This window comes from Halyomorpha halys, unplaced genomic scaffold, assembly GCF_000696795.3.
Source record: "Halyomorpha halys isolate HHAL.00 unplaced genomic scaffold, Hhal_1.1 Scaffold539.1, whole genome shotgun sequence".
NCBI classification, from domain to species: Eukaryota; Metazoa; Arthropoda; class Insecta; order Hemiptera; family Pentatomidae; genus Halyomorpha; species Halyomorpha halys.
Genome location: NW_027113761.1, coordinates 245,180 through 260,344, shown reverse-complemented (window position 1 = coordinate 260,344; position 15,165 = coordinate 245,180). Strand labels below are relative to the sequence as shown.

The 15,165-nt window shown below is 30.9% G+C and overlaps 1 protein-coding gene across 5 annotated transcripts in view; it reads left to right on the top strand.

Moving 5' to 3' along the window:
* Mctp (multiple C2 domain and transmembrane region protein) overlaps positions 1 to 15,165 on the top strand; it is a 371,452-nt gene that overhangs the window by 134,640 nt on the left and 221,647 nt on the right. The gene's annotated exons all lie outside the window — the stretch shown is intronic.

The following is a 15,165-nucleotide window of genomic DNA, read 5'->3' as shown; positions in this document are numbered from 1 at the left end:
CTAGAAGATAGCATCTAGTAAAATTAATTATGGGATATTCTATTTATAAGTGCTTCCTAAGGTGCATTGAAACGCAATTGTAATGCATAATTGAACAATTTTTCAGTTCCCGAATTGCAGTCAATTGTCGGTGAAGTCATTTTGTCAATTGGTGCCTCCTCACCAAATAGTTTTATCCTTGAACTTTTGTCAAAGAATTCTTTCCTTATTTGTGCGTATCACCTTATTGTTTATTTGTATTTGGATATTATTGTTATGCCTTTTTTTTTTGTAGAAATTTCTTTCTAATTCTGGATCTTTTAAAGATTTATAAATGTTTGTTTTTATTTAGTATTTTATTATTAATTTTTTTTTTCCTTATAAAAGATGCTAGTAAACTTATAATAAACTTATTTTGCTCAGGAACTCTAAAAATATCACTTGAGAAGAACCACCTTGTCTCATACTGAGGAAAACGTGCATAATTAATCTTGTCTGTTTATAAGTTTCTTTCAAGATACGTTTATAGAGAGAAAATGTACGTCTTTAAACATCTCCCTCAATCACTTTTTGCAGCAAGGAAATTTATAAAGTGTTTATCAAAGAAAAAATGCAATATAATTTAGCGATTATTCTTTTCTAGTTGTAATGTTGTCTCAAGTACTTCACACTTCAGTATAGTAGTAAAGCAATTAAACGTTTAATTTTTTTTACTTCCACTGACTAATGTTTAAAATATATAGTGAATGGACAGACCATGTATGGACGGAACGAACCATTCCAACCCACCACTGGAACTCGTTCTATTTCATCTTTGTTCCAGCTCTTCATTCAGATTTGACTATAATTCTCCCACATTATTAGCATTAAAAGTGAATAAACAATTTATCAGTTTTGTTTAACACATTCCAATATTTTTAGTTCAAAATTATAAATTTTATCTGTTATAAGTAAAAAGTGAAATATAATAAAATATGAAATCTCTGATGGTTTCTTATTACTGATAATTTTGTCTCTGACCATTGTAATCTCGTACTATAAAATTTTTTTTTGTTTAATACAATTCATAAATTTGTGCAATTAATGATCCTTAATAATGCGAGATGGCATACAGGTCATGTCCAACGATGTTTATTACAAAACATCACTGAAAAATTATTCGAATCCAACTGGTGTTAACCTTTCGGCCGGAATTTCGAGCCTTCATCTGGGCTTAGAAAAAAAAAACATGATAGCAACCATAATGAAAAAAGAGTAATTACAGAATGATTAGAAAATTAAAAAGAAGAAAGAAATTCTCTTTTTTATTTTTCATAACGTTAATTTTTAATAATTATGATTAAATTAAATATTTAGTTTTCTTTTGGATTATGTAACTTTATATTTTATTTCTTTAATCCTGTTATTTTAATTATTTTTGTTAAATTAAAAGTTAAATAAAAAAGGGGGCAGCGGTAGCAGCGTAGTAACGCGCCAGTCTACCAATCCACAGGTTGTCGGATCGAATCCCGGTCCCACCCGGACTTTTTTCAAGCACAAAATAATGCAAAACTCACTGACAACCTCCCTCCGGGCATTTGTGAGGCCCGTTAGCCAATGGGTGGCACTCACAAAAAATAGGCGTGGGAGTGACGAACCCACCCTGCGAAAAAACCGCGTCAAGAAACGCGCGATGTATTTCCTAATACTGGGAATATTACATCCTAATATTGGGAACTACATCGCGCGAGGACATAGGCCTCCGTGGTCTGTTGCCCATAGAATAATAATACTAATCCTGTTATTTTAATTCTTTTTTTTAAATTAAAAGTTCTAGAAAATTTTAATTTTCTTTTCCTGGAGGGTTTGTAGGGAAAGAAATTGATTAGAAAAATAGCTGCTATAAAATCGTAAAAGGCAACGAAGAATAACAGAATCGCATAAATAAAAGTAATTTTTAAAAATACTTGTGAGATTTTTTTTAAAAGAATAAGGTACTTAATAATCTTTTGTAATTTACTCTAAAAATAGTCGTTTTTTTTGCTCTTTATATTATGAATCTATATAAATGGAATCCGGTCAGTGAAAGAGTAAGATACCTAAGAATTCACCTCTATCACCGCCTTACCTGGAACCACCTTATTAACCAATATCAAATAAACCCAAACCTTCGCGGTTAGCTATGCTATATCCTGACCTAAATAGATAATCAAAATTAAAATCAGAAACAGCTATTCTTTTTTATAAAACGTATAACTGTGAAGTCAGCGGCATTATTTACTAATAGGAAAAAAACACAATATTTTCTAAATGAAATCGTAAGAAACAGCCAATTGCATCGCGAATTACAAATGGAGTCAATAAAGGATTACATAAAAAAAAGGTTCATAAAATTCCACTTCCAATTACCGACAGCTAAAGGATCAGTAACTAACAACTTGGGAAATCCAACTTCTTCCTGAAGACTGAATGCCAGGCTGATGCAGGAAATCCTGTTAGAAATTCTAATTTTATATATTTCTATAATTGTCATTCTAAAATTTTATTTTAATTTTTTTTATTCTTTTCATATTTTTCTTAAATTATCTTTTTTCTCCCAGTAGAAGTCATTTATTTATTTTGTTAAATCCATAAATGTAATTGTTTTTGTTATTAGCTTTACTTTCCTTTCTTATTATAATTATGATTTTTATCTATTTATTTTATCTTAATTTTTTTTCTTTATAACTTATATAGTTAGGAGTGTATTTTGTATGAGACTATACCTCCCCCATAATCAATTAAAAGAAAAAAAAAGATCTACATAAGATTGTAAGTGAAAGTTTAGGAAAGAATACCATTAATTTTTTATTAATGGTAATAAAAAGTATCTATATAATCCCAACATGTTCATTTTCTTGTAACTCCTACGTTTAATAGTGTAAATTAAGTAAAATTAGAATAAATAAAATAGTAGATAAAAATTGGAAGGCTAAAATATATTTTGACAAGGCAGAATTATAATTATAGATAAGATAATATTGAGAATGGCTGAAACGTAGGAGTTGCAAAAAATAATAAAATTTTGACTATGTTTATATTTTTTATTATAATTAATAAATCAGTTTCATAGAAGAAATTAGATTATATATAAATTTATTTTTTATTTAAACTTGTTACTTCTTCTATTTTAAGTTTGAATTGGACCGTTTTTAACTATTATCCTTAATGACATATCTACAGGGTCATGTGCAATGATGGGAAACAATACGAGAGCATCAATATATCGATATAAAAACATGACTTCAAAACATCGATGACTGCCACCCCTATTCATGTCTAACACACTCCTATTTTATATTGCCTTGCCATTCAATATATTTATCACTTTTAATTTACCTCACTTATTAATTAATATAATGTATTATTAACAATTAAAAAATATAAATATGTAGGTATGAATAAATGTTTAAAAAAAACTTCTTATTTAGTATCGGTATGGTGAATGATAAAGAGAATTAAACAATTGTAATTATTTTTGTCCAGATTTATTTCTTTTCTTATAGTACAAGAGCCCAAGAGGAGAAAAAGGCAGTTATTTCACCCCAATTTTTCATTACTTTAATGAAAACTATGTATAATTACTAGTCAAAATTAATGAGTCTCCCAAGTATAGGTAGGGGGAATAAAAATGGCGGATGTTTCAAAACGTTAAAAATAATTATTTTTTTAATCGGAGCTCTATATCTTTACAACTACCAACAACTGTAGAAGATCTAAGAGAGCATCATTTAAAGTAGAGTAAATTCGCTAAAATGTAAGCCCTAATAGATAGAGCTATTTACGTCCAATAGTTCTCGAGATACAGGTTTTTAAAAAGCAACATTTCATAAAAATGTATGGAACGTACTGAAATATCAGTAGTTAGTTAATTTATTTTGAAAAATCTATATCTCAATAACCATTTGGCGTACAGATGTCTATTAGCACTCAAATTAAAGCTAGTCTAATGGACTATAAAGTAGTTTATGAAGTTTATCTTCGTAGGAGTAGTAGTTTCAATGATATTTTCTAAAATAAATAGATTTATAGTTGTTCAGACAAGTTTCCATTTGCCAACTTCATATTTATATGTGAATATCATTAAAACCCCTACGAAGATAAGTGTCATAAACTATTTTATAGTATGTTAAATTTCGTTTATTTTGAGTGCTGGCAGACATCTGTACATCTAATGGTTTTTGAAATAAAGTTTTTCATAAATCTAACCTATTGTCCGAACAACTATAAATCAATTTATTTTAGCAAATATCATAAAAACTACTATTTCTACGGTAAAGGTCTCAAACTTCTTTATAGTACTATTATTTAGCTTTAATTCGAGTGTTAATAGACATTTGTACGTCGAATGGTTATTGAGATATAGATTTCTCAAAATAGATTCACTAACTACTGATATTTCAGTACCTTTTCATGAAAGGTCGTTTTTTAAAAGGCTATATTTCGATAACTATTGGACGTAAATAGTTCTATTAGGGCTATTATTTCAGCAAATTTACTCTTCTTTAAATAATGTTCTTTTATATTTTCTAGTGTTGTTGGTAGTTTTTAAGATGCAGAATGTGAAAAACTATGGTCGATATTTATATTTAAGGGCTTAAAGAACCTTGCCTTATGTAACGATGTTATGAGAAAGATATATATTTACAACAAAAAAATATTTAAAAAATTGGATTTCCTTATCATTTTAATAATTTTTGTTAATGATAAAAAATATAGAAATATGCTTCAATATAAAACAAAAATATAATTAACTAATCAGGCATTTAAAAATTAAATTTAAAAACGCATTATTTAATAATTACACTCTATGAGTGCCACTGTTTATGATTACGATTGAAGGTTCTTAACTGTAAAGCATAAAGTTTTATCTGCCATTTATTTTATTAAATCGTAACAATCCAGTGGACTGGAAGTTTATGAGTCGCCATGAACTCATCTTTTTAATTTTAATTAATTTTAAATTTCTACGGTTGTTTTCGGTCGCTTAATCACTTCAGAAAGTGAAAAAAAATTTAATTTAAGTTTTAATTTTTCAATTCAATATGAACCGTACACTTTTTTTTATCCTGAAATACACTCCGCTGCTTACACTAGACAACTCAATATAGTTAAAACACCTGCTCCGAATCCTACAAATTGGATTTCGTCCTGGGTTTCGGGATTGTCAATAAACGCCTTATATTGTTTCCAAACCACAGCACTCTCTATCGCAAATTGCATTCGACAGTGGGCTAAAATACAGGTTCTATTCGAGCGAGAAAAACTGGATTATACATGAATAACAATTTGGAACTGTTCTTTCCATTTCAATTTTTTTCTTTCTTGGGGATCAGCAAAGTGTACAAAAACTACAATTGAATAAAATATTGATCATAAGCAACACTTACAATACTGTAGGATAATCAAGACTGTTAAATAATTTTAATTAAGACGTTTTTACTTTTTTACGGTCCTATCTGACGCAGAAAGACAAAAATAAATTGTAAATTAGTTCATTAGTAATTACTAGATACTGATTATTGTTCGCTAAATACTCGAAATGTGTAGAATAATGTATAAAATTCCTAATTCTGAACTGTTTAATTTAGACTATTGTTACATGGAAAGGATATCTAACCTTGTTCAAATCGAAGTAAAATCTCTCTCTCTCTCTCTCTCTCTCTCTCTCTCTCTCTCTCTCTCTCTCTCTCTCTCTCTCTCTCTCTCTCTCTCTCTCTCTCTCTCTCCTAGTGAATAGCTGAAAACTATTTTTGTTCTTCTTGACCGCAGCCCTTACCATCATCTTCAAATGATTAATTAAGTATTTATTTATAATATGATTTGAATTTTCTGGTTTGCAGAGATAATTATTATACTGAAACGTTTGAGGTTCGTCCGTGTTTAAAAAGACAGTTCTTTTCTTATTTAATATTAAAAAAAAAATTTAACTGTACCATTACAATCCATAAAGGGTCAGGGGTTCAGTACTTTGTAAGGAATTACTGTTACTAGACCAACGGTTGTGCAAGGAGGTGATTTGGTCAGAATCACGCTTGACCGCCAGATATTTATCCAATTAAGGGTAACCAATTTATGAGGCTGGGTGGACCCCTCAGGAGGGCTCCAGAACCCACAGGAGTTGACTCACGGCTACAGTATAGTAGAAAATAATTTTCTACCTAGCCGGATTCGAACTCTCGGGTCCTTGGAGTTTGTAGCCTGGCTCCTTACCACGCTGCTACCGCGCTCCCCTCCTATTTAATATACCACTAAATATCTGATGAGAAATGTAACGAGTACTGAAAATGGTGCAATCTGTGTGATAGAATATCCGTTCTTGGGTATGCTGATGGTTAATTAGACAAGGAAACTATATTTGTAAGACGTAATACTGACTAACTAAATAATTAATCAATAAGTACATTATTTAGGGCCAGTAAAAAATAAGTATGGACAGACGAAATATGTAGTCAACTTCAGAAACAGCGACAGTTTCCAAGATTTGGATATAGGAAGAAAATGCAACTGCTTTGAAAATTTAAGTTCCAGGGTCTAAGATGTCTAGAACAATAAAAAACTGTGGTTTTCCAAAGGAGCCCCTGCGATCAAAGTGTTATTGTAATGTTATAATTTATAAGTACATTACCTTTCAGTTTAATATGTATATTAAATTTTGTTTTGCAAATTTACTGCTCTTAAGTTTTATTGCTTTCTGGATTATATGTTAAATGTAACTATTATTTCAATTTTACTTGACAGTTCGTTTGCAAGGGACCTGCAGCCGTCACAATTGATATTTACGACTGTTTATTACACATATGTAAGTTTACGAAGATTAACGAAGATTAAAAGATTTATCTGACATGACAGTGAGTTGTAGGGGATTATCAGTAATCTCTTGGGATTGTGTGGCTTTGGATTGTGTAATGGAAGGATCTAATTCGCGACGAATTAGAAACATATAGTAGGAGATTGTTGCGTCGAACATAAATTTAGTTAGTACTAACAAGGATAATTCGGGGCTTGACCAAGGATTTTGTATTATTAACATTGGATTTGGAAGGATTTGATTGGTTTCGGAAAACGCCAAAGAACAATAATTATGTTCACATAGGCTTGATGTGATATGGAGATCTATTTAATAAATTGGAAGTCAGAATTGTTCTTCCCATAAGTGAGAAAACAGCAAGAAAAAGACGGGAACTTTATATCGTATGAGAATTACAACTTACAAGGCGAAGCTACGCAAGGGGGATCGTCGATTTCAATGAAACTTTTTTTAATCGGAGAGGATGGGGGGCGGTCAGCCATAAGAACATAATAAACAAAAAAAAATGTATTCATGCCGACGTTTCGACCTGATTTTCAGGTCTTCATCAGGGAGTTTGTTGCAGGGGATCGAAGCTAAGATCCCCTCAGTTTTAGCTAGGATCCCCTACTACAAGCTTCCTGATAAAAACCTGAAACTCAGGTCGAAACATCATAAATAATTTGTTGTTTATGTTCTTTTTGCTGACCGCACCCCCGACTATCTTCTCCAATTATTAATCTACGGTAAACTATCTACACCTCATTATGAAACTTTTTTTGGTGATAGTATGTTGGCTAATATTAGATAGGTGTCCCAGGTTCTTGCCAATGCGTCCTAGGAGCAGAGAAAAAAAATATTTTTAATAACTTTTAGACATTTTTTTATATTATTGCATGTAGCATTTGCCATGCATGTCTTTAATGGTTATTATATACCAATCGATTTGCTTTTTTTGTATAGAATAGGATCAAAAAGTTGTTTATTGTATTAAATGAGTATAAGTGTATAAAATATTATAAAAACTAAAAATCACTTCAAATAACGCATTTCCAAATTTAAACCAGAAACAGCTATTCTTATTTTGTGAAGTCTGCGAAGCGGCATCCTTTAAGAAAAGAAAAAAATTACGATCTTTTCAAAATAAAGTCATAAGAATTGTGGATGCTTCTTGGTAAGAAACAGCCAATTGCAACGGGAATTGCAAATAGAGGATTACATCAAAAAAAGGTTCATAAAGTTCCACTCCCAGTTACCAACAGTTAAAGGAGCAGCGACCTTCAACTTGGGAAACCCAACCTCAACCCGAAGACTGAAGCCCAGGCTGCTGCTGGACATCCTGTTATTAGTTATATATTTATCAGTTCTGATATTGTCACTCTAAAATTTTGTTAGTTTATCTTCTTTTTCTTTTCTTTTCTTAAATGTACTTTCTTTTTTTCCCCTTAGAAATCAATTAGTTATTTTGTTAAATCCATAATGTTATTGTTGTCTTTGTTATGAACTTTACTTTTATCCTTTATTAGAAATTATTATTTTAATCTATTCAGTTTATCTTAATTTTTTTTTAATTTATAACATTGAATATAATTAGGGAAGTCTTTTGTATGAGACTATACCTCCCTCCCCCCATTAACCATGGAAGGCCCACCAGGCCGATCTGGTATTAAATAAATAAATAACGTATTTAAAAAGAAAAAAAAAATGGTTCAAGAAAAATCAAGTCAGATTCGTTTCTTGTGTCTCTTGAAACCCTTAATACAAATTGTATATAGATCAACTATTAGAAATTGTATTAAATAATTAGGTAGTTTTGTAGGCTTTTACTTAATTATGTATGCCTTATATGCTAATACCTTAACTATCTAATTATACCCACATTTTTTAAAAATAAAAGTATGTTATAATATTTAGTTTTATAATTATTTTATTTTATCTATACAAATATTTAATATATTTTTAACGTTTCGCCTCTTATTCATTGGCCATTTTTAAATATGATCCTCCACACCACTGTCATATTATTTAAAATTTTTTATTACTTAGTGTCCGTTTGAAGTAGTTTGTCGGGGGGACCACATACATAAATACTGCACCAGCAATTGGCCGTCGTCACAAAGTTACTTTGTAGTTTCTTGACACAGTGGATACCGACTAAACTACCAGAATTACTTATCCAGGTCGGGTCAAGATTGAGTAAAGACTTTGCTGAGGATGAAGGCCCATTGGGAAGTCTGAAAGATGTTGGATCATAGGTAGGCCTAACAACTTGAGCTGAATACTCGAAAGACGATAAAAAAAAGAAAAAAAAAAAGGGAAAAAAGTTAAAAGATTACGCTTATAAACTTTAAAATCTGCTTTTTTATGCTTAATTTTTAACCTAGTTATTTGTGTTTTTTTAAACTTATTTATATGTTGTTTTTTTAAAATTTATTTATTATTTAAATTCCAACAAATCCCATCAAATCACCTTAACTCTTCGTCGTAAACCTACTGGCTGCCCTACAGTTTCATTTAATGTTGTTACTCTTACCCCTGTCGAACAGATCCGCTACCTTGGACTACATTTGGACAAACGATTAACCTGGAATCCTCACTCAAGACTGAAAAGACAGGACGTCGATTTCGACTATTACAGGACTTACTAGACAAACGGTCTAAACTTCTACACTACTTCTACTAAACACATTACAAAAGACTGATCTACATGACTGTAATAAGGCCAATCTGGACATATGGAGTTGAGCTTTGGGGCTCCACTAAACCTTCAAATTCCTCTCGTATTCAATCCTTACAATCCACAATCCTTCGTAAAATCCTCAATGCTCCTTACTTTGTCACAAATAAAATCATACCTTAATGTTCTGTATGTAACCGATCTAGCCCGAACCAGATATCACTCCTTCCATTATAAACTCTCTAACCACTCAAACCCCCTAGTTTCTAATCTTGCATCCTCTTCCATTTCTGACAATCCTCCGAGGCGCCTGAAAAGAAAATGGCCACGAGACCAGCTAATGTAAAATGTCATTAGAGTGCTACCAATGGGTAGTTTCTCTACACGCCTGTAACCCTCCAATTTAACTTAGATCAGATTTACTAAATGTATTATAATGTACAGTTGTAAATAGCAATAAATAAATATTTAAAAAAAAAATTATTATTTCTTGCAAACTTCTTCTTTCTCAATCTTCCCTCAAATGGTGATGTCCGGGAGTAAAACAGCGAACTGAATGGTCTTGAGATCTTCCAGGCCTCTGTCGAGCTTTGTTGCCAAGTCGGTAGGATTTGGCCAGACCCACTTCCTGATGTTTTCTAGCTGTAGTATGTGCTCTGCAGTCTGATCTTCAGTTCTACTTCCACAGAGAGAATTTCTCCCAATGCCAGACTTTTTATATAGATGTGCCCTCATCCTGTTGTGGCCTGTTCTGATCCTGAAGAGCACAACTTGCTCCTGTCTGCTCATTTTGTAGTAGGCGTCTGCTGGGTCGTGATTTGGGTGTGGATCATTCCACTTTGCATGTACAGTATCCTTGTTATTTTTACTCAGCAAACTTATTTATTTACTTTTTAATTTCTTTACTGCTGTTTAATGTAATTGTTCTGGCTCTTTATTTTTTTAAATTTATTTCTATATATCTATTTATTGACAATTTCGCTTACCGTACATTGCATTTGTGTAACGGATTGAAAGTGTGTTACAGATCTCTGGAGAAGGGAAGTATGATAAAGTGAAATAAAGAGAATAGTGAAAAAGAGGTAGAGAAAAAAAACTAATCACAAGAATCAATAAGGAAAATATAATATAACTTTGTTTGAGAAGTTGGTGGAAGCTAAAATAAAATTGTTAAAAAAAGTAATATTTGAGGTATATTGTATTTTGGATATAGTTAATTATTGTTTGAAAAAAAATTGCATCTTGTATCTTTGGTTTACATATGATATTGTATAACATATATCTAATCATGGATTGGTAAGTAAACTGTGTGTTTTTTTCTATATAAACCCAGAGATATCTTTTGAATTAGTTATCAAATTATTCGATATTTCAGATATAATAATTTAAGGTAATTTTTAAATTTCCTTATTTTGTTTATAGGAAACCTTTTTCTCCTCTTTTTCCTAGCGCCGTTATTTATTCATAGGAGAACTGAGTGGTCTTATTCCAGGCACAATGCTTGAGGAAAAAACGGTAAAATACCTTGGGGCTGAGGGGAATTGTTTCTTAGCGCCCTTGGTAGAATACGTTAACCTTAACCGATTCCGCGCTGGGAGTGCGATACCGGAATACAATAGATGTTTCTCCAACTTCTTATCAAAACCATGTTGGTTATCTGAACAATTTATGAAAAGAAATGAAAGTAATAGGAAAAGTGAATTATATTTTAACTCTTAAATTAAATATATATAAACTGTTATTTACTTCCTATTATTCCTGTTAAATGAACCTATATAAACATTTATTTATTGATTCCCCACGTTTCGACCCACAATGTAGTTTTCTTAAGGGCTAAAATAAAAAGATGTGAAGAAGGTAAGGCAATGTAAGATCAAAAGAGTAATAATCAATAAAATAGATGTAAATGTGGAGATATAAAAAGACTTCTCTCTATATAAACAATTGAAATCCTAAGTAAATTAACGTTTCGCCACAATTTTCATGGCTTCGTCAGGGCTGTAAGAATGAAGCCCTCTCAGTTATCTTTCAGTTGGTAGCAGAACTTCATTCTTCAGGGGCTCATGGTCATGAAGAATAAAAAACGTTTTCAATTATTTATTGATTGCTGACATCATTAGCCATCTGCTAACGAATTGCTCGATCCAACGCCGACACTATTATATTGGATAGCTGTCAAAGAACTATTGTACCGCAATTTCAAATTCTGCGAAATTACCAATTTTTTTCCGGAAACGAGTAGTAATCCGATGGTGCGAGGTCTGGACTATATGGTAGATGAGGCAGGAGTTCGAATCCATGAAATTGTTTAAACTTTTCTTTGGTTCGTCGGGAAGTGATTGCTGAGGAGTAAGCTCTTTTTTACTTTCCCCATGGAAAGTAGATGGTCACTTACAGTATTTTTTTTTGACACACCACATTCCCTGGCAAGTTCGCGAGTACTTTTGGACGGATTTGAATAACTAAAATGGGGCTTTTTTTATGAAGTAGAATGGGATTAAACAAGCTTAGAGAATGCTATTAAGGAATTATTAAGTATTGGTAAGTATTACAATATTTCTAGTCCTTTGAAATCTTTAATTTGATAAAACGTTATTTTTTTTTTTTTTTATACACCCAATTACTTTGAAGAATGTTTTTGAAAATACGGCATTTAAGCACGGTCAGATAATTTCTATAAGTATAGAACTTATATTCATATACCACATGATTATGATATTATACAACTATTAAAAACCACTTGATTGTACATGTATATGTCGAATAAAAATCCGAAAATTCGATAATATGAAATGGCTCTTCTTACCGTAGTCGATTTTAGCGGAGCATTTGCTGTTTCATCCCAGGAACGTATCTACTTTAAATACATAGTCTCAGATTTCAGTTAAAACTTTTTTTTTTTTTACCCAGGCTGGTCACATAGAAACAATTACACAGAGACATTTTAGTGAGACTATTTGTATTCAGCGAAGCTTAAATGTGTATTTCCTCTGAAAATTAGGATTGGAAATTGTTTACGATAGCAATATTTTCCCTTATTGTTAATATTATATTTACCTACAATTATTATTTATATTATTATTTACTGTTCTGAGACTAAATCTCATTAGAACAATTATTAAGCTTCACATAATATTGGTATAAGTAAAAAAAATTATTTTACTTCTTGTTTAAATTTATAGGTGTCCATCAAAGATTGATTACTTCTTCTACTCGGTAGTTATAATTTTCATTGTTTACATTTGTTTCCGAAAGTTGGTAATCTGATTGTGATGCTATCATCTTAAGGATTATGAAGTTTTTATTTTCTACGCCTTCACAATATCTTTTTCACCAAAGTTTCCATATTCTAAGAAAGTTAAGGGGAATTTAGCTTACGCGTAAGGCTGTTATTAACGTCAGGAATTTCATTTTATTAAACTGTGTAAAAGCATTTTATGCAAACTAAGTCTTTCAGCTTTAATCAAATTTAACCCGCTTTTCAGTTTAGGCTGAAAACTCACTTCAGGTTTTGATCTCTTCTACCTCAACTATAAGCCAAGGTTTCAAAAATTATAATATAGATAGGTTCTTGGTGTGAATATCCTGTCAAAGGTTTGAATACGTTTGGTAAAATATAAAATTAACCTTTTTAGCATCACTTATGACAAGATAAATTTTATAGGAAACTAAATAACGCAAATCGGATTCCTTTTCTGATTTTTTTATCAATAACGTCAAATAGGGATGGAAAAGGTTTTTTTTAATGCCATAATTTGGACAGTTATTTTTATTTTATTTGATCGAGTAGTGAAAAAAAATAATGCGATCCTTAAATAACAAAAATATGTTAATTATATTTATTCTGGGACACATCACTTTAGAATAATATTTAATGGACTATAGAGTCTTATAGCAAATAATAATAATAATAAAAAAATGAATAATTAATACATAATAAAAGTAATTTTGGCGTCTTTAAACAAAAAAATAGTGAACTTGTGATATTAATAACTTACAGAAAACATTAATAATATTTTCTGAGTATTACTAATGACAAGTTTAAATATTTACAAACAGACTTTTAATCGTGTCTATCACCCAGAACTGCTACACAAGATCCGTAAAATCCTACCCCCTACATACTTCATCATTATCCGTTCTTATCTCTCCGACAGATTATTTCAATTAAATCACCACAGCGCTTATTCATCCCTATTCCGTCAGTCTGCGGGGGAGCTTCAGGGTAGTATCCTTGGTCCTATCCTATGTACAGTTTTTACAGCTGACACCCCAACCCATCCTAACATTGTTCTCACCACCTATGCCAATGACACACGTATATTGTCAGTGAACAATGATCCTTACATTATATCCCAAACCGTCCAATCCCACATCACCATCCTTGAAGAATGGTGCCAAAACTGAAGGATAAAAATAAATTCCAATAAATCCCACCAAATCACATTTACCCATCGTCGTAAACCCATGATTCTTGCATCGTAAACTAATGACCTCTTGCCCCACTTATTCCTGTCGAACAGATCCGTTACTTAAGACTACATCTGGACAAACAACTGACGTAAAATCCTCATACAAGACTGAAAAGGTAGGAGACTGCTCGTCGATTCCGACTATTACAACATTTACTAGACAAACGGTCTAAACTGCCAATCCATTACAAAAGACTGATCTACATGACTATTATAAGGCCTATCTGGACAAACGGAGTTGAGCTTTGTGGCTCCACTAAACCATCAAATTCCTCCCGAATCCAATCCTTACAGTCCAAAATCCTTCGTAAAATCCTTAATGCTCCTTACTTTGTCATGAATCAAGGGCTGTAATTCTTGTAATCATATTCGCCACATATTTGTCATATTTTCAATTTCCATATTGAATTCATGTCATCTATAAACTTATAGTTTAAAATAGTTTTATAACTACATTATTTAAATTATTGTCTTTCACAATTAGTGAATTCATCTATCTCTGTAGCACAAACCAATGCTCTATGTTAGACATTACCTCTTTGGACCATATCATTTCCAATGTGTTGTTTTATTACCTTCCTATTGATGTGTTCAATTTTAATCTATTGTACAAATTCAATTAAAAATTATTCTTATAAAATTTTATTCTCACATATTTTCCCTGTTTTTTTATATATTTATATGGCTAAAACACTAAAAACAAAAGGTTTCTAGAAGCAATTTATGTAACTAAATATATTAAAGACACGGTAAACTAAAAAAGACTATAAAATATTTAAATACACATTATGCCGATAGAATAAATATAAAAAATCAGGGAAATTTAAAAGGTACATAGTCTATCACCGATTAAACATTATTTTTTATCATTTTCTAAAAAAATGGCTATAATAATATTCATTTAACTCGTAAACGCACTATTGAATAGTACTTAAGCTAGGTTTTATCCTCATGGAAATAGTTGGACAGGGGTTAAATGCCGAATTAAAAAAAACAACTCTTAAGTACCGTTAATTTTGTTTTTTTAAAATAATTAACTATGTCTCATTGTTATGTGTTAGTTAAAAAATCGTTAAAAATAAAATATGAAAGAATTTTCTATCTAAAAGAGCAAATAAATGTTTTAAATTTGGGTTTAAATATTTAAATTTTTCATTAATATTATAAAAATGGGTAGAATTAAAAAAAATATATTATATTTTTTTTAATTAAAGTATAACAAAAAGAAT